Consider the following 23,944-nt stretch of genomic DNA (forward strand, 5'->3'; position numbering starts at 1 on the left):
CGAATTTTATCAAATTTACTTTATATGATAAATTATTCTAAGGTATACGTCTAGATATATTTCTAAGGTATATTTCTAAGTAACATTTCTAAGGTAGAAGGTATAAGGTATATAAAGTAATATATGAATTGTAGTATTTGAAAGTAAAGAATAAGAAATTCTTGTTGAAGATTTAAAGATAGAAGGGTTGTATTATTTTTATAATTCGCGAAGTCTTTAAATGATTTTAATTCATTTAATCTTCATAACATTTTGAATATAATTTCAATAAACCTAGGATGAATTATATCGTATTTGTTTTATACATCGTTTCATTATATTAGAAATATATTTTATCATAATTAATGTAAGATCAAAAACATGATAGGAATTTTTGAAGAAATTTTCAAAGTTAGTTGAAAGCTTTGAGCTTGCATTAGGAAGTTAACTTTAGTATTTAAAATCCTTTCGTATGTCTGACCAATACCATACTGTTCTACTTCATTTTTGCGTTAAATCAGCGTATCGTTCTTCTAATTATGTAATAACATTATATATGAGAAATTAATTTTAGTAATTATCGATATGACTAGCTTGTCATTTCCATTTTATTAAAATTGTTCACTTTGAATGTCTCATTTTATGTAACATTCAATTATAATGCATAAGACAAACAACTTTTTCTTTACATGTTTCTTCTTATGCAAGTAATATCACACTCATCCTAAGGTATAATATGACAGAAAAAATTAATTACTTCTGAATAGTGTCTTATTCGTATCGATATCGTTGCCCATACTTTCCTTTAGTAAACGGAACTGGTTCTTTGCGTAAGCTTCAAATTGCAATGCAAAAGGTTCTCAAACACTTCTCGTTCTTTGTCTCGGCATCTTCTGTGTATTCTTTGTGTCTTTGATAAGGTGTTGTTTCCTAGATTTTTCTATCTTCTGTATAAGGTACCCTTATATGGGATTATTCCGTTTAATCATTTGATTCAATTTTCTTTGACATCACTGAGATATACGTATTTACGACAGTACTACGAAAGTTCCGTTTACAGGCACGAATATCCTCGGCGCGTTTCTTTGTCGATGAACAGTTTCACAAGTCGCTGATGCCGCCAGAAAAATTAATTTTTCTATGACAACTCCTTTTCGATATTGAGACGTAGCGAAAGTAATAAGCGAGTTACGAATATAAGATATTCATTTTAATGATTCTAGAACGGTATGAATAAATATCTTTTTGTCTTTTTGTATAATTGAAGTAAAATTTTGCAAGTCGTAAGTTAAGCTAAGTGTAAAAACCTCGAGACTTAATAATTTGTTATAATTTTAACAATTTCACATTGTCACATTAAGTGTGACAAAACGTTGCACAAAATTCACGCAGTTTCTTGAAAGCTACACTTAGTTCCGTGTCAAGTATGAATCACATTTACAACTTTCCACAGCATCATCTTCTTTGTACTGTCCTTATTCATACTCATATGAGCTTCAAATCTTTCTTTTCCTCAAGGTGACACGATCTCCTCCTACCGCAAATCCTCTGTGGATGTGAACACGTGAGGAATATTACAAGTTGCTGCGTGCCACCTGGTGCTCACTTTATTAACGCCAGGTTGAAACACGACGTTCAAAACTAGACAGACCACAGTGACACAAAATCAACAAATTTTCATCTCTTTCAATCTCACAGCTTCTTTCTAAATAATTAAGGGATTCAATTCACGTTTCAAATAATAAGGTTTACGAAATCTCTTCTTATAGCGAGACACGAAAATATCTGTACCCTGGTAATACATTGAATTCGTACGATTAATAATCTTAAACTTGAATATCATCAAGATGTCTGTCAACGTATTTTCTGAACGATTTAATTAAGCATTTGCTCGGCATATCGTTTATTGAAAAACACTAATCAATCATAATATAAATGAAAACTTAAACAAATCGTCTTTGATGCGACAAAAGTATTCTTCCTTGTGCGTGTGGTTTAGCCTAAGATGAATCGAATTTTCTTTCCCAATTCCAAACGCTTCCCCTAAACCTCTTCATCGAATCGAACGTAACCCCATAGGGTTTCTCTGAATGAAAACCAATCTCCTCTCCATCGTATTCTCAACTAATCAGTGCACGAGCGATGTAAGTGAATACTTGGATGAGAAACCTGGACATTTAGTGAATCGCGTTTGCGTGTGACGATCGTCGAAAGCGAAAAGAAAAGAAAAAAAGAAATGATGTAGCCGCGAATGTAAAGAGAAGTTGGCGCATAGGTGTGGTTACTGGAAGAGGAAAGCCAGGATTCTTGATGCAATGTGAAGTTCGTCATGAACCACCCTGCGACCAGGGATCCGCTTGGCTCCAGGTCGCCGGGATGCTGCTACCACTCGTGGAACCCGCAGGTGTATCCACCGTGCAGGGTGTGTCAGAGGCCGGTATTAACGCTGCAGCAGTGCACTGTACGTCATCCTGCGTCCTATGTACGGCCTTCTTATCCAGAACCAGGGCAGCAAGAGGAACGCCCGCGACGTCAGCGATCTGCCGAGACACCGTCGCCACGGAGGCACGTCGATATCATCGACAGGCGGCCACCCTCTAACCCGTATTATCACACACATCCACCGCCAAGCTCGTCCTCTGGACATCATCTGAGTAAGTCGGTTAGCGCGGCTAGGCTCGGGTCGCCGGGTGGATCGCTCGGTCAACGTTCTCCTGGTACTCGAGCACAGAAACCACCGGCACTCGAAACGCCACACAGATGGATCGGAGAGGAGACCAAGAAGTCATTACCATCACACGTTTATAAATACTACCTCGCTCATACCAAGGAATATCGTCGTCAGAATATCAAGGTAATTCTTTGGGAGCTTTATGTACTGCGAAGAATCGAAAAGAATTCGTCTGAGACAGGGAAGGAACAAGCAATGCATTCCCCTCTCTTGTTCACCTTCTGTCACGTTATGCTATCTTATTTGTACGTAATCTTATTTGTAGGTGTGAAATTTCTAGCTAATAGGGGTGCTTATTTTTATGATTGAAAATATCGGATTTATCTATGATTTCAAATGTCTTCTTCTCTGAACAGCATGAAAACAAGAGATCATCTTTTTGAAATATTGAAAATATAACGAGGCAAAGAGCACAAAATATGAATTATTTCGAGTCAAACATTTGTTACTAATCATTAATTCTCGGATGAAATACTTTTTAAGAAATAACGTCCTAATAGAAGTCCTAATAAAATATACTATTATAAATATTTTTACCACTTTTTTGTAACACCATATTTTTTAGAATTGCTGTAAAAAATGCAGAGTAATTAATTGCTGTAAATCTTGCGGGTGTTAAAATTATATTAATAGTGGAGGATATTTGCTGAGAAATGTGTTTAGTCCGAATTAATATGTCTTAGCCGAGACAGAATTATTGTATAACATTTACATTTTACAGGCATACATTACTCATAATTAAGAGTGTATAATGCTGTGTTATCGTACAGCTATTATACATGGTTGTGTTTAATAAACATATTTCACGATGGCTTATGTGTAGAAAGGTGGAAGGATCGTAGCATGAAGCACGTAAGCAGATATACGTACAACATTAATAAAAATAAAAGTGTGCAAAGCTTCCGTTAGTTTATAAAGACGTATGGCAACAGAATACAACATATTTGGATATTCTGTGCGAGACACCGGAACGTGTCTTGCTGTACAACAAGGATTGCTTCCATAAATGTGTGCGTCAGTAACGTTTTGATAAAAAATGCACTATAGTCAGAGATTTGTGAAATAGCAGAGCGTTCCACATAAATGTAAACGTGATACAATGTTATTTCCATAATATTGCCAACGTCCAAATAATTTTACATTGTATTTCGCACGGAATTTATGCAAGTGCTTTATGAAACTTTAGGCATCGTTCTTGATACATGATAATAATTATATTATTATTATATAATAAAAGGATATAAATACAATTATAATAATATATAAATGAAAGAAATATAATTTTTAGAAAGCTAGTTATCCAACTAATTTCGTTTAAATTGTATAGAAAAATTACTTTGTTTTCTAGCATTGTTTTTTTTATGATTTTTAATTATTTTCAATTATATCTTAATACTTAAAAAATTAATTATTTTTAATTAGGGTAATATTAATAAAACGATTAACATGTTATGCATATAAAAAGAACTGTCAGTTATAGAAGGTAAAATGTTTGTAGCGTAAATTGCATCGCAGATTCTGACGAATCTGTTAATATAGTTATATACAGGTTTTGAACGTAATTAGCTCTTTCAAGAATTCCAAACTTTTCGCGTTAACTCAGTGAATTGCCTAACTTTAGTGAATTTCTACGTGGAAATCATCATTTCACCTAAACTTTCGAATTTTATTAGCTTTTACGAAAACTGAGAAAAGGAGGGACATTTGTCTCTTAATGTTCCGGTTAAAAAACTAGTAAACTTTTTTCATATATTTACGTTGGACTTGAGTAAATTTTTTATATATTTTTTAGTCGACAAGAATTTAAATCACATTTCAGGAAAGAGAAATTGTATGCGTAATTGTTTTACATTAACTTGTACTACTTTTCGTTACTTTTCGGTAGACCTCCAACTATGTAACTGCACAAAAATTACACTTAATAGCTTAATAATATGCGCGACGACAATTAACGTTATTTCTTAGGCTGCCATAAGTTACTAGTGTACTTATGAAATTGTGCATTTTTACAGCTCACGAGAAATATGAATTTTATTTTGATTATTCCCAACGAATGAATGAAATACCAACAAGCATTGCAAAAAGCACAGATTTGTATTGAAATATCGACGAACGCATATATCGTATAGTTTTAATTCGATTTTGTTGAATTAACGGGAAATTAAAAAGTCGATTAAGTTAATTAATTGGCATCGATTGAATATCGAGCAGTGTGCGTAATTTGATTCAGATATATTAATTGGTTTAATGATTTCAAGTATAAAAACGTAATTTACATTGCATCTCCAAGAATGCACATTGCAACTGCAACTGCGATTGATTGTCGATAGTTGACGGCAGATGGCAGCATTCGTTTCCTCTGTCTTTTCATTTACGTTTAACATATATATATATAGATTTCTTTTGTCAAGTCATTATATTGCAATTTTCTTTGATCTTTTATAAATTTGAAGTATTTATATACGAATTAATTGAAATATTAAATTATAATGATTAATTTGATTTAGAAATTCAAAATTAAATTTGCTGAAGGATCAGAAGACTTTCCTTACGTTTATTAGTATGACGACAAGTATATATATATATATATATATATATATATATAGATTTCTTTTGTCAAGTCATTATATTGCAATTTTCTTTGATCTTTTATAAATTTGAAGTATTTATATACGAATTAATTGAAACATTAAATTATAATGATTGATTTAGAAATTCAAAATTAAATTTGTTGAAGGATCAGGAGACTTTCCTTACGTTTATTAGTATGGCGACAGGTATTGCGATAAACATTAAAGCAATTATTGAATTTTTATAGTTTGTAATTATTGTAATTTCCAAGGGACAGAGGTGTTATTCGGAAATAAAATTAATCAGTATCGGGACATTTTTTCAATAAGTTAAATAAAGAAAAGTTTCCTGACCAATCTGCGGAGATAAACGTCAAATCATTTTGAATGACCTGCGGAAACCCACATGTCGTAGGTTAATGAACTCGTGTCAAGTTGTCTCAAGACAAGGGGAATATATATACATAGATGTGGGGTGAACAGCATACGTAGTCAAAAGAAAATACGCGGTTCCATTAAAAAAAAAAAACTTCCTTTGAAGTCTCAAAAGCCCCTTCGTGTAAAAAGAAACTATCCTCTTCATATAAATTTCCTCTTTAAATTGGAACAAATTTTATCTAACGCATTTTTTGTTTTTGTTTATCATAATTATACGTTATCCGCGTATCGTCGATTAAAACGAAAGATTCTGTATATCAATAAAGATCACCCCTTACGACTTCATATATTTTTATCATTCTCGTTCAACCTAACGTATGTAATTACACATATTATACATGTATGCGTGACATTATAACAAAACTGGTTCTTTTAAAACACGGTTTTTCATTTGTATTCGCGAAGATTAAACTACGTATACGGTATAAATTTACCCAATAATTGCAGTTACGATAAAACATCTCTTCGATCTCGATAATAAATGCAGTTTCTTTCTAAAATGCCTCTTCGATAAAAATAAAGCGATTGAATCAACGTTCGCTCGACGCTAACGAAAAAGTTCTCATCGAGATGATATTATCATACGCTCTTTTTGCAGTAAATATTATGAAAATGAAATCCCAATAATTTCCCGGGCGAAGCGCTTCTTCTTTTACGTTCAAGTGACAGCCAGAAAACTGGGTCAATTAACCTGATTCGCGCTAGCATACGAGTACGATGAAAATAAGATGAAAATAATCTTCTTCTGCCATGTATCGTATTATTATTCGTGTTTCGCAGAAAGCATCATTTCATTCATAGGGAATACCTGGTAACGAGGGGATTGTTAAAAGGCGAATAGAATGTGATTTCCTGGAATCGATTAGACGTTAGTTGCATTTATTGACGCCATTTTATCGAACGGTTGACATTCACGTTGCTCACATGCACTCGCACAGAAACTCGCGAAAATGCGCGACTAATTACGCGCGTGCGACGATAACAGCATCCGTTGTTATGAATGTATGTAAGTAATTACCGTGCAAGTAAAAATTAATTAAGGGCCAGACTGAAAAGCTATAGGACCACTATACACCAGCATCGTATGCAAACTGTATTGTAAATATAAAATGTCCGAACCTCCGGCTGTGTTACGAATGCCGATTTCAATCAATATTGACGCACAACCCCCTACGTGAACGTAAATAAGCCATAATGTTCTTCCTGCACACAAAACACTATTCTCAATTATTGATTCGCGGATATTTGACGGTATGGGGGTAACGAGTGATATAATTAGAGGAAATTTCATGTGAAGAAATATAATGGTTAGTTCTTTCTTTTGATTATCTAGAGAGCAAAAGTTTATTTGATGTATAAGATATTTACGTATTTTTGTCGCGTGACCTTTTGAAAATATGAAGAGATTTGGCGATATGAATATCACCATATGCTTTTTCAATGCCACTTTCTATGAATTTTTCAATTTCAATAATGAATATTGAATACTTCGATACTGAATTATATAATTAATATTTGGCGTTTGAAGAAACGATTGATTTTTATCAGACAAATAATCCTAAATTTCAGAGTAAATTTAGAAAAATGATCGTAACTGTCATTTTTCCAAAATAATTCAAGCATAATTTTTAAACCGGATATATTTCCATTTATCGTGGAGTTGTATATCCTAATCAATTACATTGATATTATAAAATTATAGTAATTTTGAGTTTTTTTGAAGTTATTTTGGTACATATAAATCAATTAACTTCGAAAAAGATAACTTCTGTGCGAGTATGACGTAAAAAGAATTTTTTTTTTGATAGAGATCTTTCCGAGGATATAGGATTTGAAGATTTACCAGATACGTAGGTACCGACATTTTTGTTGCATGATCCATTTTTTCCATTTATCGATAAAATCGGAAAAATAACGCGTTGCTTGTTATCGATTGTGCCACTTTATCACACCACAGAATAAATGGATTCTTTAATCCGATATTTTCTTTTGCAAACGAAGGTGCGTATGAAAGAATATTGGCCTCCTGTATTTTCGAGTTTTTTCACTCGAAGCTGGGTCGTAACTGGTCCACTTGGTTCCAGCATTTGCAACGTATGACGCGTGATACAGCATAATGTGAATCAACCAGAATTTTTCTCTTTGAACCTGTAATTATGAAAGATGAATATGCAGATACGCTCTTAAAAAATCGTGCATTTATCATGACTGTATGCACATGGCTAGTAAATTTTGTTTAATATAATATATTTCTTTTGAAACTCGCATAATTTTAAGGAAATGTACTAGCAACTGTTGCATGATCCTTCAAAGATGATTTGTACTAAAGAAGATTATAAAGCTTAAGAAGATTACCCATTTTGGAAAGCATAGCATGGAAGTATGTACGTACATTTTTTAAATGATTAACAAAATTTCTTAATCTGGCACGAGACATCAAGATAGAAGCATCTACATTAGTAAAAAATACAGAGACAGATGTAACACGATCGATATGAATTTGTGCAAACTATTCTTTTTATCTTGGCAATATTATCATGCATATGTCTATGAATGTATATTTATTTGTCGATATATTAATATTAAAGAAATAATTTTCAATACAATGTAGATTCAGAAATATTTATATGAGGAAATTGATGAGTTTGGTTAAAGTCATTATATATTCGGAATTTTAAATACATCAATCATGGACTTTAATTAATACAAACATTGGTATTAATTAATTTCTTCGCTGATATTACTTGCCATATGTAATATGTAATATGTATATCCAACATGTACAATACAAGAAATATAAACTTTTCCAACGAATTTATTCAGCTCTTTTAAACAAGTTATACTAATATAACACGTTATTTGAAAGTTTGATAACTAAAGGACGGTAAATATACCTCAACGTCCGTTTCTTCGTTTCTATTTTTCGTAGCTATGTTTCACCAAAATATATAGGAAAATAAATCCATTCTACTCGGCAACAAATGGCAAGCGATATTAATCATTCTCCAAATTTACAACATGAATTTTCCGCGATTATTACAATCTTGGTTACAACAGTATCGTAGATTTCTAGAATATTATGATTTACTATACGATCAGTCATTCGTGATTCATTTAACGTGATCTACACGATATATTTTAATTCGTTTAATGCATTAAGAAGTTTCAATGTCCCAATGTTCCAAAACCTTAGATTCAGTGGTTCGTTTAGCATGGTTTAACAAGAATATTATCTGGACCCACCGATGAATATAAGCAGGATGGTATCTGGGTCATTTTGTGGTAAAGAAAACTATTTATCTATGATTAATTTTTTCTGTTATCCCTTGTACATATAATACATTTTTAACACATCTTTTCTCTTTGTATTAAATAGCATTCGTGTTATAATTTAACTCCCAAGCGTTTGTCATTCAATGAAAATAAATTGTAGGGTTTATGCCAAGAATGACCCTTGTTCATATTCGTGTTCAACCTTTGTCATTTTTCAATAGAATATTTGAGCACCCTCAATTTTTGTCGAATACATCTCAAGTCTTATTATATCAAATATTCATCATATTAATTTTCACACATGTATCTGGATTTACATTGCAGAAGATCTATGTCCAATTAAATTATGAAGTTATTTTTAAGGTTGTTACTGAACCAATTAATTTTCATTTGTCATTATGTTATTTTCATTTTAATATGTCAAAATACATATCATTTTTTATAATACGTTGTTATATACCTTGTTAAATATTAAGGACAAGGATCGACCCTCAATTTTACGATATGTTAGAAAGAATACTATTAATGATACCAAAACTTGACTACCTTTATCGTATACCAGCTACTTCATACATTTCAAACTTTCCATCCAACGCTACCACATTATTACTATATTGCGTTAATATACATTCGCAAATCATTATATTAATAAAAATGCGATACATACCGATGATCGAAAGAAACATCAGATAGAATAATGTAGTATCACGAATAAACAACAAGATTTTTTAAAACCGTCCTCGTTTTAAAACTCTCAAATCCAGTGAAAGCTATCAGGAGCTCACAAAGGGATTCAATGCCTCGAACGAAGCTAATTTTGTGGAGTAGAAAGCTGAATAACGACACGACACAACCGTTCCGTTCGTTCGAAAGGACTTACGGACTATTTGATATTCAAGGGCAGTACTGTACCGCGTTTAGATATTCGTTACGTGAAACTACCTTAGATACGGCGTTATATCGTTTCGACGACTGGCACATGAGCCATTCACAACATATTGCGTACACGCGAACTGCACCGACCTCAGTTTCGCTACCAATTCGAGGGACACCTAAATGTTCCTATTATGAGCACATTTATTCCCATTATAGCTCTGTTTAAAAGCTAATAATTTATACGTTAATTCATGTGATCCGAATTTATGATACGGCCTTAGTTTCTCTTCCGTTTGAAGATCACAGGAAAAATACACCATAGATACGTTTCTGTCGATTTTGTAAATTTTGGTACCACATTTAATGTTACTGGTAATGTACTGAATTTTAGAATTCCTTCGTACGAAAATGGAAAATGTTACTTATCCTGTTCTCCCCCCATAGTTTTCATTTGTGAGATAAATAAGTTTTCTAGATTTTTAATTTTATCGTTTATAGGAGGAAAAAATTCTAAACTTAAAATGATACTTGAGGAGAGAATTCTTTTCTGTATTTTAAGAATCATGGATCACGAAATTATAGAAATGCTATATTAATATATGAACTTAGAGACTTCCCTGAGACATGTGCATTATTCTACAAATAAATTTATGCATAGTCACATCAACACAATCAGTCGAAATCATTACATAATTACATTAAATACGAAGTTATGTTAAATTGCTCAAATTTTATGAAAGATTGATCTGGTTTCAAAATTTTAATTTAGTTACAATTTTACGCGCATTTTAAAATCGAGTTTCAGGTGGTGAGAGTACACATGCTTAAAACATCGATCCGTTATCATCAACGTTAAACTCTGTTCTCCGAAACAGAATGTTAGTTTTATGATTTTCATCTAGTTAGGTTCTTTGTAGCTGTCGTAGTTTAAAGTTTAAAGTGTTCTACAATGAAGATATTTATTTCCAGTCAATGTAGGCTCCAAGTGGAGAACTTTTAGTGTTTTACAACTACATATCTATGCAACCAGCTAGTTTAGTGATGTTGCCAATGTACGATAAAACATAAAATGTTAAAGTTTACAAATAATATGTTTAGCTTCTCATTTATCATCCTACAGTTTTAGAATATTTACGAAAGTTTTCAGTTATACGTATGGTAAGAGTATAAATTTTACAAAGAAAAATTCAATAGAACTTTATGCATTTCCTCGAAAGTTTATTAAAGTTTCAATAACGTAATTTATACCAGAAATTCTGAGTTTTTTTCGCAAACGTGTATCGTGAAAATCAAAATTCAATCTAATGTCTAATACATGAAATACGCAGAATATGGAAAATCACGTTGTGGTTGCGTTATTTGTTTATTTTTCACGCAACATTCATTTTCTTCTATTTATTAGTGGTTGAAAAAACTAGTGCTCTATACATGATATTTATATTATACAAACACGTGCTTGGTAGTCTTTCGAACAATATCATTCGACTAATACTCACATGTATACCAATCTATTTGCATAGAAACGCTACAGTAAAAAACGATCAGTGCAGTTGCAATAAATTCGCTTCCATGATATTTTATATATTTTAACAAATATTGAAATTCTAGTAACATATATAGATGTTGTTATATTTACAAGCAAAATCAGTAGAAAGCGGAAATATCCATACAGGTGCGCTGGAGAATAAAGTGAGAATGAAAAAGAAACGAATTCTTGCAGACCTATAAGTAAAGGTGACTTAACAAATGCAACTCGTTGAAGAAGTCTTTAAGAAAAAGTAAAATATATTGCGAGACTCGTTCTTTAGAGTTTCTGTGATGAATGACGGTAATGATCATTTATTTTGTTTGCTATATATTCATTTTATAATCTTTAGAACGAATCAATTTGTAATAAGAAAAATTTCTCTTAAAATAGAACTCTGTAAAGTAATTTAGATTTATTATATTTATTTTACATATTGCAAGAACGTAATTAAAATAATTCTAAGTAGTTCTTTCTTTCTTTATGTTTCAGGTAAGTGACTTCAATTGTTATACAGTAATACTGTTATCCAATATTAACATTCCTCAAGGTGGTAAGTTTTTTATAAATTTTTTATTGTAATTAATATTAATATTTACAAATAATATTTGAAAATAGTTGCGCATATAATATGAAACCAAAAGGGATGTACTATTTATATTTTTTAATCTTTTATATCATATGATACATTAAATTAATCAGCAAATAACAGTTCTCATTTATAACATTCAACTTTCCTTCAAAATACTATTGAATTAGGGAAAGCATTTTATTCACAAATTAAATTCTACCTTCATTCTCATATCACCCCCTAAATTTGATTTTTTTCTATTATGGTGATATAATATTAGAGAAAGCAATAAAATCTCTGCAATTTTTGTGTACTTTATATGTAGGTAGATTACTTTAATTTAAAAAAATATTTTTATTAGCTTTAAGAGAAACTAATATTAGGTACTTTATTTACGTTTTGCAGATTATAAAATCTTGGAAAATATTTAGAGTAAAACTCAATAAAGTTAAATAATATCTTGTCATTTCTGCACTCAAGTATAATGCGTTGCCATACTAATGTGAAGTTAAATTATGGTGACTAAAATACAGACGACAATAAATTTCACAGGTTTTTCCTTGATCTTATAATAATATTATATTCTTAAAGTATAAAATATATTGTAATTGTATAGTTCGAACTTTTTTCAGAAACAAATGCATTGATGCACGATTTTTCAAATATAAATTGATTCTCTCTAAATTTTTATTCACGGAGATATGTCGGGACGTTCACTTATGGCATTGACGCACACAATGTGGGAATTCTCTATAGTTTTGTTTTTTTCGTAGAGACAAATTCAGAATAAACCGAGAATTTTCGAACAATTTTAACCATAAAATCGCATATCGCGAGGCATATCATATCGAGTAATCTTTAGGACCGGAGAAAATATCGACAATTTAAAAGAGAGTCGTTTTCAGCTATAGAAATTATTCACTTCAACATCTCTGACAATATGGCAAAAATAGATAGCCAATAAAATTTGTTTGTATTAAATAAGTACTAATAAATAAGTAGCAATAAGTTAAATATGTAAATAATTACATAACGCTATAATTAAAAAGATTGGTTTTCTCATTATAAAATAATTGATAAAATAATATAAGCGTAATTAACGTAAACGAAAGATCAAAAATTGAATCACCGATTCCTTGAATTCTCCAAATTTCTACAAATTTTCTTCCTGCCATTTACATAAATTAACATATGATTCTCACTTATTCCTAGAGAGAATGCAACATTTGTCATGCCACATTATCATTCGAATTCTTGAATCATAGATACATAGAATCACAGAATCAAACATTACAATATCTGCAAAACAAATATTACACATAAAAGGTATTAATATAGGAAAATGACAAGATTTATAAAATGAATGTTACGCACAAAAATATGTTACTAATAGATATAGAAAAATAAGGATATTTGGAAATTAATATGATAAAGAATAACGCGAAGAATTAATAAACGCGAATTTTTGAGCTTCTATGGGAGATTTAAAAATGTAAAAATGAACGTATATATTACGAAAAAATATATAAATCATGCGAAATGGAACACTCAGTATATTTAGTAGGTAAAATAATTTTCTCTACAGGTTTCAGTTCTCTAATTATATTTATAATTTATGTAAATATTCGTAGTTTAATTATTAGGATTCATTTTAGACATTTTAATATACCATTTTAATGTATTTGTAACAACTAAAAAAAATAATAATAATAATAAAAATAACAGTATTGAGAAGTCACTATAACTGATGCTGATAATATGCAATGTAGTAATAAACATTTTGCGATTATGTACAATTATAGATACCTTCTGGATGCAATATTTACATGTACATTCGTGTTAGCGAGTTTATTTGAGTTATCGTAATCGTAATCAGACGATTAACGCGTATACCAGTCGCATTGATTTTTGGCAACCAACTGCATATGCATGAGCTGTAAATCTTTTAATACGCGTACCGTTAAAATTTCGTGACTTTCATCAGCATGACAAATGAGCTATCAATTTCATGAGCATAACACGTATAGCGATTATTCGGCACTCCAAGTATTCATTATCGTCGATTCTAGTTTTTACAGCTGTTGACTAACGGAGGAACAATTTTCAACGCTACGATTCTGTATACTGCATGAAATGGTTCCACAATACGTTGGGTGTACTAAATTGAAATTGCAATTTGCGTTAAAGGTCCTTTATCGGGTACTATGGATTGACAACGAAACAGTTTCTAAAATTGAAATAGTTCCGTCTAACAATTTTAACACGTACTCCAGTTTTCTGTCTGTAAAATAATTATTGGTAAAATGAGATCTAAATTTAAAATTGACGCATCTGTAACTAATTATAAAATTTCTTAATTGCAAAAATTTAAATTCAAGAGATATAAATGATACTTATTTTATTTACAAAAAAATTTCTTTCGTGCTAAGAATCATTTGTATATTTATTTTCAAAATATAAATAAATATAATTACGTTGCTTTTATTTGTTGTATAACAACAGTATGACGCGACAATAATGCATTTTTAGTGTTATGTGATTTTATAATTTTATATATATATGTATAAATTTGTATTATCTTATATATATATTTATATATAGTTAATACAAACTAATCATTTTGTTATCAGGTAAATTCGTCAATTTAAATACACGTGGATAGAACAATAGTTTGTAGGATAAAATGTAGTTTTATTAAAAAATGCTCTTTTTGAAATATCCACGTCCAAGTTTTTCCAGTCATGCAGAGACATGGTTTTCGAACTAGTTTTCTCCATGAATATAAATTTGACTTTGACACCAGGTTTTCACGAAAATGAAATCAAGGACCTATACAATGGCGAAAATGTATTGATTCCATCGTATAGAGTGGTTTTTCACTTTTTAATAAAAAATTTTCGTTTTGAGATTGAAATTCACTCATTCAAACTTTTCATCTCAGAAACGACATTTATTATATGTCGACCTAATACAATAATTTCGCCTTTTATAATTTATTCGTGTTCATATGTTTTATTCAGTATAATATCGAAATAATATCGTGTAATCTATTATATGAAATCTGTCTTTATTTAAAAGTAATATTGAAAAGTGAGCTATTAACTTTTAAAAATCTACAATTGACAATTAAAAGATTTAAGGCATTGCCACATACTAATTTTAAATAATCTTTATATGCATGGTAGGAGTGCGTTAAACAAAAGAATTTTTTAATTAGGAAACTTGCGATGCGATATTCAAATATTACCGACCAATTTCATTTAGTTTGTTTGTTGACAATTTAAAAAAACTGCGACTTCGCAAAGGTGGTAATTAGAGAATTTTCGCGAAAGTTTCGTTCGCGTTACTTTTCTTACGTTACTTGGGATAGTGAAAATTATCTTACTTCTAAAGGAAACCATCCGTTTCTTCTATAACAAAAATCTTCTTTCACAGTGGAACTTCCGTCTTCGGATTGCCCGTAAAGTTAACTTGTCTCTTACGCTTTTTCTCTTACGTGCTTGGTAAATCCCTTTTCAAGCAACATAGCGTTTTATTCCATTTACAAGCGACCAACACCAGTCGCGTTACAATGGTTACATTGGCGTATCCAGTTTGCAAGAACGGATAGACCAGTGCAAGAAGAAGAAATCGTAGAATTGCGTACCTTTTGCAAGATATCGCCTAACCCTCCCGATACGGATTGTTTCTTATGCCACACTTCACATCGAAGGGTAAACCATGTTCGTGACCTGAATACGTTTTAGCCTCTTTGGAAATACTGTGAACAAATAATGCAATAGCAACTTTCAAAGATAGGATTCTGATCATTCGACCATTTTCATCATTTACCAGTTCTGTCGATTTTACGACTTGAAATATATATACACATATAATATATGTACACATATGTGTACATATTAATTAAAGGATAGACATTTTCCAAATTGTAGAAAAACATTCAATTCTTCAACTAGAAAAAGAAAAGGGCTTGAGAGCTAAATGCAAAATAAAATTAAAAGGAGCTACAAAACACGTTTTCGTTATAAAAGGAAGCTATTAGATATTATTGGACGCATATAAGTATTCACAAAACATAACAATGAATTTCTATGTGTTGAATATATTGTGTTGATAGAGGTTGCAGCTAAACTTCAAATGCATCCATTAAAAGAAATATAGAAGATATGGAGACAAAAATCATGTTTGCTTCGATGAGTGCTCCTGAAGTTTGAGCACAATATCTGTCAACAATCTGTATATGTATGTGTTTTTACGAAACTACATAGTGAAACTTTAGTCATAAATATCTTGAAAAATATCGGGCATCTGATCGTACAATGTGGTATTTCTATAAACAATGATGAAACCTACCATGATGAAAAGTTTCAGCTAGATCAATTATCCAAAATTCTTACATTTTCCTCGTTAAACCGAAAGACAGGGTCATCCTTAACACGTAGAACTGTTCCTAAGATAAAAGACGTTGAACTATATATTTTTACAAATTGGTTTAACTACTTCTCTAATTTCAACTGCTATTCATCATTCTCTTTCAATAAAATTAACTCGATATTAGCTGTCCACTTGACATGTCAGAGTCAACGTTTACGAAGAAACAGACCGAATTAAAATTTAATTACTTGGAGCAATTTCCTTACCCTTGAGAAAACATGGCTTCCAATCGCGTCTTTGTCTCTCCTCGTTGGAAAAATGTTTACGAGCAAATAACGGCGGTAGGACTCATCTTTCATTATCATTTTTCTCCAAGTAAACTAAAGTGTGCGGGATCGATGTTGCGTCAAGTCGTTTATCTTCGGTAGCGTAGCCATGGCATCGCTCTCTTTGCTAGTTTCCAGAGAAACACATTTTCTGTACATGCACACTTCTGTTCTCCTTTCCGGACACAATCGTTCTTCTCTTAACCGAACAGCTTTCTCCGCTACCCGCCATTGACACCGCACTGTATAAATTTATTTGTAGTCGCCATTTACGTACACCACTTTGTCAATGTGCGTTATACGACCTATTTGCAACGCGAAATAATGGGCTTGTCGGTCTCAACAAGAACTATTACTTTTCCGGCTGTTTGTATTGTTTTAACTGGTTGAATTTTGCTGCGCTATTTGAGTTTTTGTTTCATTCCACTCTCATCTCAATTAATGAGAAGATATCTAACACTAGGACTATCGATCTTTAATATGCACTTGTACTTATGCATTGCACACAGTTGAATATAATTCAAGCAATATAATGAGAATAAATAATTATAAATAAATGTGCATGCGTAATCGTGTTTGTGTTTCGATAGAAATAATTATTGATATTATCAAAAACACATTTGTACGTTTTTAATAATTATGAAAGCAAAAAGTCCGATAGCCAGTCATTTTGACCAGTTTCATAGTTTTAGTGTCAATTTACTGAGAAAATCTTTGATTATCACTTTACTTTCTTCGTAGTATCCATTTCATTTCCAAACTTGAGAAACTGTTTAACGATAAAAACAGCACGATTATATCGAAAATGACCCATAGAGAGCAGCAGGTTTAAAGGAATTTGCATATTTAGAGGCAGTACGATATGCAAAACGATATGAGATGTATGGAAATTTCAGTAATAAAAGTTTTCAAGCGTTCGATAGTTAAATCAAAGGGAAAATAAAATGACAGATAGGTATGTTAACATTGACTGAAGGTTTTATTAAAACGCTCGTTTAAAATGCATTGTAATTTGTTCGAGTTAATTAAGAATTAATCCCTTCCTTAGAATTTCTTCATGGTGCTTTTATTGGTTTTAGATACATTTAAGATAGAGGGTAACTTTGTGCTCGTTTCCTCTGTAAAGGAAACTATGAGATGGGAGCAAAGGTAGAGTAAAAAAGCATAAGATAGAGTAACAGTTTGGCTAAACGATGTAGTAGTATTCATTCCTTCATGGCCCTGAGCAACCAATTGATTTTAAGCGAACTTCGGCGTTTCTATAATGGATTCTGTTAGCTGACTTAAATTTTAAAGAAATATTTCAAGCTGTAACTGCAATCAAGTTTCAGTATCGTTCCGCTGATAATTCTGTTCTACTTGAAATACCATGTTTGTTTTTAAAGTTCGAAATTTGGAAATCCGAGGTTCATATAGTAACGCGAAAAAATCAGAAAAACTGACAAAACTTTCAAACTTAATTTAGTTTAAATCTGGAATTCTTTAAAATTTTTTAGTTGCTCATCAGTCGATTTTCAAAATACAATTTTTGTAATTATATAAAAGATATTTTCTACAATTTTCTTTGTTGGTAAGGTAAAATGTATTTCGCATAGAAGAAAAAGGATTCATAAAAGAAATAAGTCGGCAATGAACAATTGTTTATATTTAAAACAGGCTTACCAAAGATTTGTCGCAACCTGTTTGTGAAAAGGTTCAAAGGTTTTTCTCTGCTCTGGTTACTTTTTCGCAAAATTTTCATTTCAGCTTCTTAACTATATTGTTTTGTTTCTTGAAAAAAATTATAGGACTTGGGATTATAATCTGCTATTGTTACAAATACAAGCAAATGTTCATGTTCTTTTCAAAAGTCAAAAGTTATATTATAAATGTCTGTACTTTTTAGTGACTAGTAGTAAATTTTTCTAAAGCTTCATCCTTTTCTTCTAAATTTTTCTTTCGAATTTCATTTGAAATTCGTACAATAAAAGATGGTTAAAAATTATAAATTTTCTGTCAATTTTTTGTTACAAAGTTGTACAAGTGAAATACACATGATTTAAAAAATTATTCTTTATAAGGATGATCTAATTATTGCTTATGAAGTTTATAAATAATGTAAGAAAGAAGGAAAAGTTCAATAAAGACATTTATTTTTAACATTTACGTAGACGAAGGAGAAACAAAAATAGAAATACCTTCTTCGTTATATTAAAAACGATGATGTAGGAGTTATATGTCAAGAATGTATGTCAGAAAGTACAAAACTATTTTTCACACCTTTGGTATACAAATAAATGATCATATAATAAATTTATGAGAAATAGAAATGTCATAATTGTGACAAAACTATTTTTTGTAATTGGAATAATAAATTTTATGTTTATTCATGTCTAACCACAGCATACTTTATATTTACTAATAGTTGCTAACCAGGTCACACCCTACGTAAGACACAAGATCGTATGATAAAGTCTGAAGTAGTTTAAAGTTCCAAAAAGATGAATATGTCTGTACAGACATAATCAGATTGGTTAATGGCTTGGTAGTTTTACATCTTATTACAAAGCGGATCTAAATTAGTTTGATATCGCCGAAAATTCAAGTAATTAGTTAGGTAATTACTAGCTAAGTACACACACCTGCTTAGCAGCAGGTTTCTCTGTCTAAACTTAAGTAATTAAGAACAGGTCCAAAGTGTTACTATGGCAGAACTTTTAAGTAACGTACAGTGACCGCCTTACATTATATTTTAAGCTTAGTACTTAATACATTGATCGTCTAATTTCACCATATTATAGCAGTATACATACTATCGATTTCAAATAAAAAATTATTCACTGTAATAAAATGATTAGATTAAAACATATAAACGAAGTACTCAAATAGGAATACGCACTTGAAGGATTTAAATAAGTCGTTTCTTCTTGTTTTAGGTACTAAAATCATTACAAATATCTAAGAATAATAGTTAACAATTAAAATGTACAGCTTTAGATAGAAGATTCTATTTCAATATTTAATACTAATTTTACTGTTAAAATCAATATAGTTTCTCAATTCTGCAATTTATAGCGATTATAAAAGAGAATACTTGATCTTGGATGATTTCCACGAATCTAGGAACAAACATTCTTCGTTTCGTTGGTGCTTTTCTGTAGATTTAAAGTCGAGCGTCTGACTTTCTAGGAATTTAATATTCTCGTGAACGATCTCAACACGAAAGCGGGAAAAGCACTCTTATCTGACGAGTTACAGTGTTAACGAGAATTGAAAAGAATCGTTTACGAGGTTCGACCATTCTGTTCTTCCAAAAATCTGGATTTATGTTTCCTACGTGTACTATATGCGAAACTTCCCTCGTTAGTACGTGCCAAGAACATTAGATATCACAGATTTATCGTTTCCAAGAGTTCCCTTTGCCTAATCAGTTCGATATAAAAACCAAAAAGACATTATTTCTTTTTTATTTATTAATAATAAAGATAGTTACAATACATGCGACATATGATCTTCTATATATTATTCTTATCACATCCTTATTACATTCTTATTACATTCATTAATAGAAACTTTTGCGTTAATAATACTAAGTATATCAGTAATCACAATTCGAATCTGAAAGAATTTACGCATGTTAATAAGACGTGACCTTTTGTACCTTCTGCCATTTCCATATTCACGGTCAAAGAGTAAAGTATCGATAGAAATTGTTTAAGGTTGTTCTCACATGACCTTAACGACGGTGAAAGTGTATTTACCGTTTGTGACATAAATGATGGATCTTTATAATGCTTATGAACGTCGAAACAGGCGTTGATACGTCGTACATGATACAGCATCTGCGTAAATATTATATTTTCTTATAGTATACGTAGGCATAGGCGTCGTTGTATAAAGTTACTAAAGTTCAATGTTACAGAGATGAAACTAACGAAAACGCAAAAATAGATTTTATTATTATACTGCTTAACAGTAAATGACATGTCTTCGAGGCTTCTGCAAAAAAGGGACGAGTAAAAGTTAGCTAGATATCAAATACGTTTGAAATTAATAAGCTTGTATGTCACCTATGAAATACGATACATGTGAAAACAACTTGTAACTAGATACATGAGTAATATCATCTCGAAGAAAACACATACACGAGATACAAAAGTCTCCATTAACCTACAAACATGAGAGCCGACTCGGATGACTTAATTTAATCAAACAATTTCCTCACAAATTAATTGAAGAAATAATCTTGCGTATGTAACTTTACAATAAATATAATTACTCGAGTCAAATAATAGTTCTGAGAATAAAACTTTTTACAGTTACTTATATGCGAAACAATATGAACTACAATTGGCATATTGAAACTCGTTGTTAAGCCTTCCGTAGATATCGATTTATGCGCAGATCTACCCTCACGGTAGAACTATTCGCACATCTATGCATAGATATCTGCTATGTTACTTTCTCTTCGAGAAAAAAAAAAGTAAAAAGAGAAAGAGAGGGAAATAGTGAATCCTCATTCGCAAGGATTGAAAAAACAACTAGCAGCGAGCACTTTAAAATGGAAGCACGCGTCTTTTGGTGAAATGTTCTCGCGGCTCAAGGCATCAACAATGGTGACATTTTCAAAGATCCTTCAACAACAATAGACCGGTATTTCGCCTTGAAACATATACAGTGTTCCTTTATGTCTGTGGCACAATGCTTTTCGATCGTTCTCGAAGGGTACTCAAATCTCGAAGACCGATCATCCCTTCAGGTGTGTGGGACTCAGTAAGGATACGAATGCCAATTTTTGTAGAACGCGCGAATATATACTAGGGGAAACTGGTCCAAGGTGAATCCGTTGAGAATTGTTTCGTGCGTACAGACCAGACCAGGCACACAGATGTACACAATTCTGCTAGAGTTGTTTGGTTACGTGCGTGCAACTAGGAAACCATGTCCTGGAAATGCTGAGATTAATGTAGGTCAACACTCACTCCTAAACTTTAAACATGGTTCCGCTCGTGTGTATTCGTTCGACGAACAAGCGTGTATAATGTATGAAAAATAACCAGTGAAAGCAATATAGGTAGAGAATCACGTGTCTGATTAGGAAAATTAGCCTACTCCCAGGTTTCTCGTATGGTTACAGGCTTCATTTTAACGGTTAAACTACGTTGACGTTGACTGACGTGTGCTATATAATTCAACGCTTCGGTTATAATGAATGAATCGCTCCTTCTCCCTTCGCGTTTTCGCGTCGCGCAGTCTCCACTTTGACGCATCTACTCTGAGCTCTGGAGATACGTGTATATAGTGGATTATGCGGTTCGTAACTTAAACGGAATCGAACGCGTTTTATCTGTCTCGTTGACGATGGAACTGAAAGGCGATTAGAGGTAGATCGATAACAGTTGCTACCATCAAGTGTCGAGAAATCTTACCATCCAAACGATCCGTCAATAAACGTCAGCCTATGGTGAAATGTGGATACGTCACCGGTGCGAAAAAGATCGAGTGGAAATAAGATTATTTTTGCACTAACTCGACAGAGTTTATGATTTATGATATTTGTTTAACGGATTCTCTTTCCTCCTCTTTCTTTCTTTGAATTTATCCGTCGGGAAATATATGTGTATATTTTGAGGATTCTGTGTTAGATTGAAAGTCTTATCATTCTTATTCTTTGTAAGGAAAAAAGTCAACTGCTTCAATTGAAGTTTCTATTAAATATTCTTCACTATCATGTTCATCCACCTATTTACCGATGCATTTATTCCATGGTCGTATGTTTTACATTTGTTGTCAGACTTAAAATATTGAACACTTTTCTTGATGTAAATTTTTATAAATATCTAAACAAATTAACAATCAATCTAACAAAGACTATCTCTAAGCTGTATTTTATAACAGAATAATGTATTGAGCAAATTTTGGGCAGTAGATAATGTCTTCAACAATATTGCCCTTCCGAATATTTCTTCCTTTCGTGTTCTCTTCTCTGTATCCTGATAAATGATTTTCTGAATCTCTCATTCTAATTCTGAATCAGAGCCATTAATAAATGTACCTATCATCACAATGTTTCAAAAAATTCATCTTTTCAATTATTTTAATCCATTGTTTCAATTGCTGAATATGCAGAATGTAAGAAATTGAAAAATAATGCCTACGTTGGCAGAATAAGATTATCATTCATCATTTTTAAAATATGTTTTTATGCAACGTGTAACATTTTCTCTAGAACAATCATAAAAATGTACATTCAATTTAATCTTAATAGTTAATAGTATAGTACTCGGCCTAAGATTTATATAGATTCATAGCATATAAATTGTTTCAATGATTTCAGGGAAAATGGGTCACGAATTTCAGAAATATTTCCCACAAGATTACATGTCTTCTTCTTTTCTTTTAAACAAATTCTTTTAAATTCTTTTTATAAATTCTTTTAAGATTCTTTTAAACAGATATCTCCTTAAACATATTATTTTGAGATATCAAATGAAGAAACTATGAATATTAAATGTACAATTATTTCTACATATATCTAAATCAATATAAGAAATCAATAATTCGTGAAATGAGAATATATTTATTCTCTTATATGCAAAGTATCTCGCGGTGGCTAAGCTTCAATCTCAAGGTGCAATACAATTTCGGATGATTATGAAAGCAGATTTGATAGACCAAGGTTCATCACGGAGGATCAATCATTTAAGAACATGAGTAACTTTGCAAAGCAAATTCTATTACGCGGAGAGCATGGGAGATTTATCAGTGCATACGTTGCGTCGCATTGTTCGATAACTTTTGCAAAATTGATTATGATCTATAAACTCCATCGCCTGCGCAGGCTGACGCTTTCCAAGAGAATACGAAGTATGGAAACAATCTGTATCTATTAGCCTACTGGGTATAAGCGCAGCCTATTTGTCCTTTATCGAGGAAAGGGAAACAATAGCAACGACGCTTGTTCTTCCTGAAACAGCAATGCACGGATGCATAATCGAATTCAAACACTTGAACGTAATCAGCCCGCTTTAGAGATATCAGGTCGATCCTGAATGTAGCCGAGAATCGAGGTTACTATGTACAATGATGATGCGATATCACGAGAGCCACCTAGCGTGGAACGATCGATTGTGTTTTTCATTCACGCGGTTTTAACGTGCGCGACACATACATATCGGCACCCCAGTTTCGACCCCTCTAGCAAGGCTATTTCCGGAGTGGACAGGAAGCCCTTTGCTGAATCGAACCATCAATCGCCTTTTCCTCTGGCACGAACTTGCGACACTCTGAAACTGAAGTTAA

The 23,944-nt window shown here is 31.7% G+C and overlaps 1 protein-coding gene across 9 annotated transcripts in view; it reads left to right on the forward strand.

The window, feature by feature from the left end:
- LOC126920755 (peripheral plasma membrane protein CASK) overlaps nt 1–23,944 on the forward strand; it is a 266,952-nt gene that overhangs the window by 72,713 nt on the left and 170,295 nt on the right. The window lies entirely within an intron of this gene.

The sequence above is a fragment of the Bombus affinis genome, chromosome 9 (assembly GCF_024516045.1).
Source record: "Bombus affinis isolate iyBomAffi1 chromosome 9, iyBomAffi1.2, whole genome shotgun sequence".
In the NCBI taxonomy this organism is placed as follows: Eukaryota; Metazoa; Arthropoda; class Insecta; order Hymenoptera; family Apidae; genus Bombus; species Bombus affinis.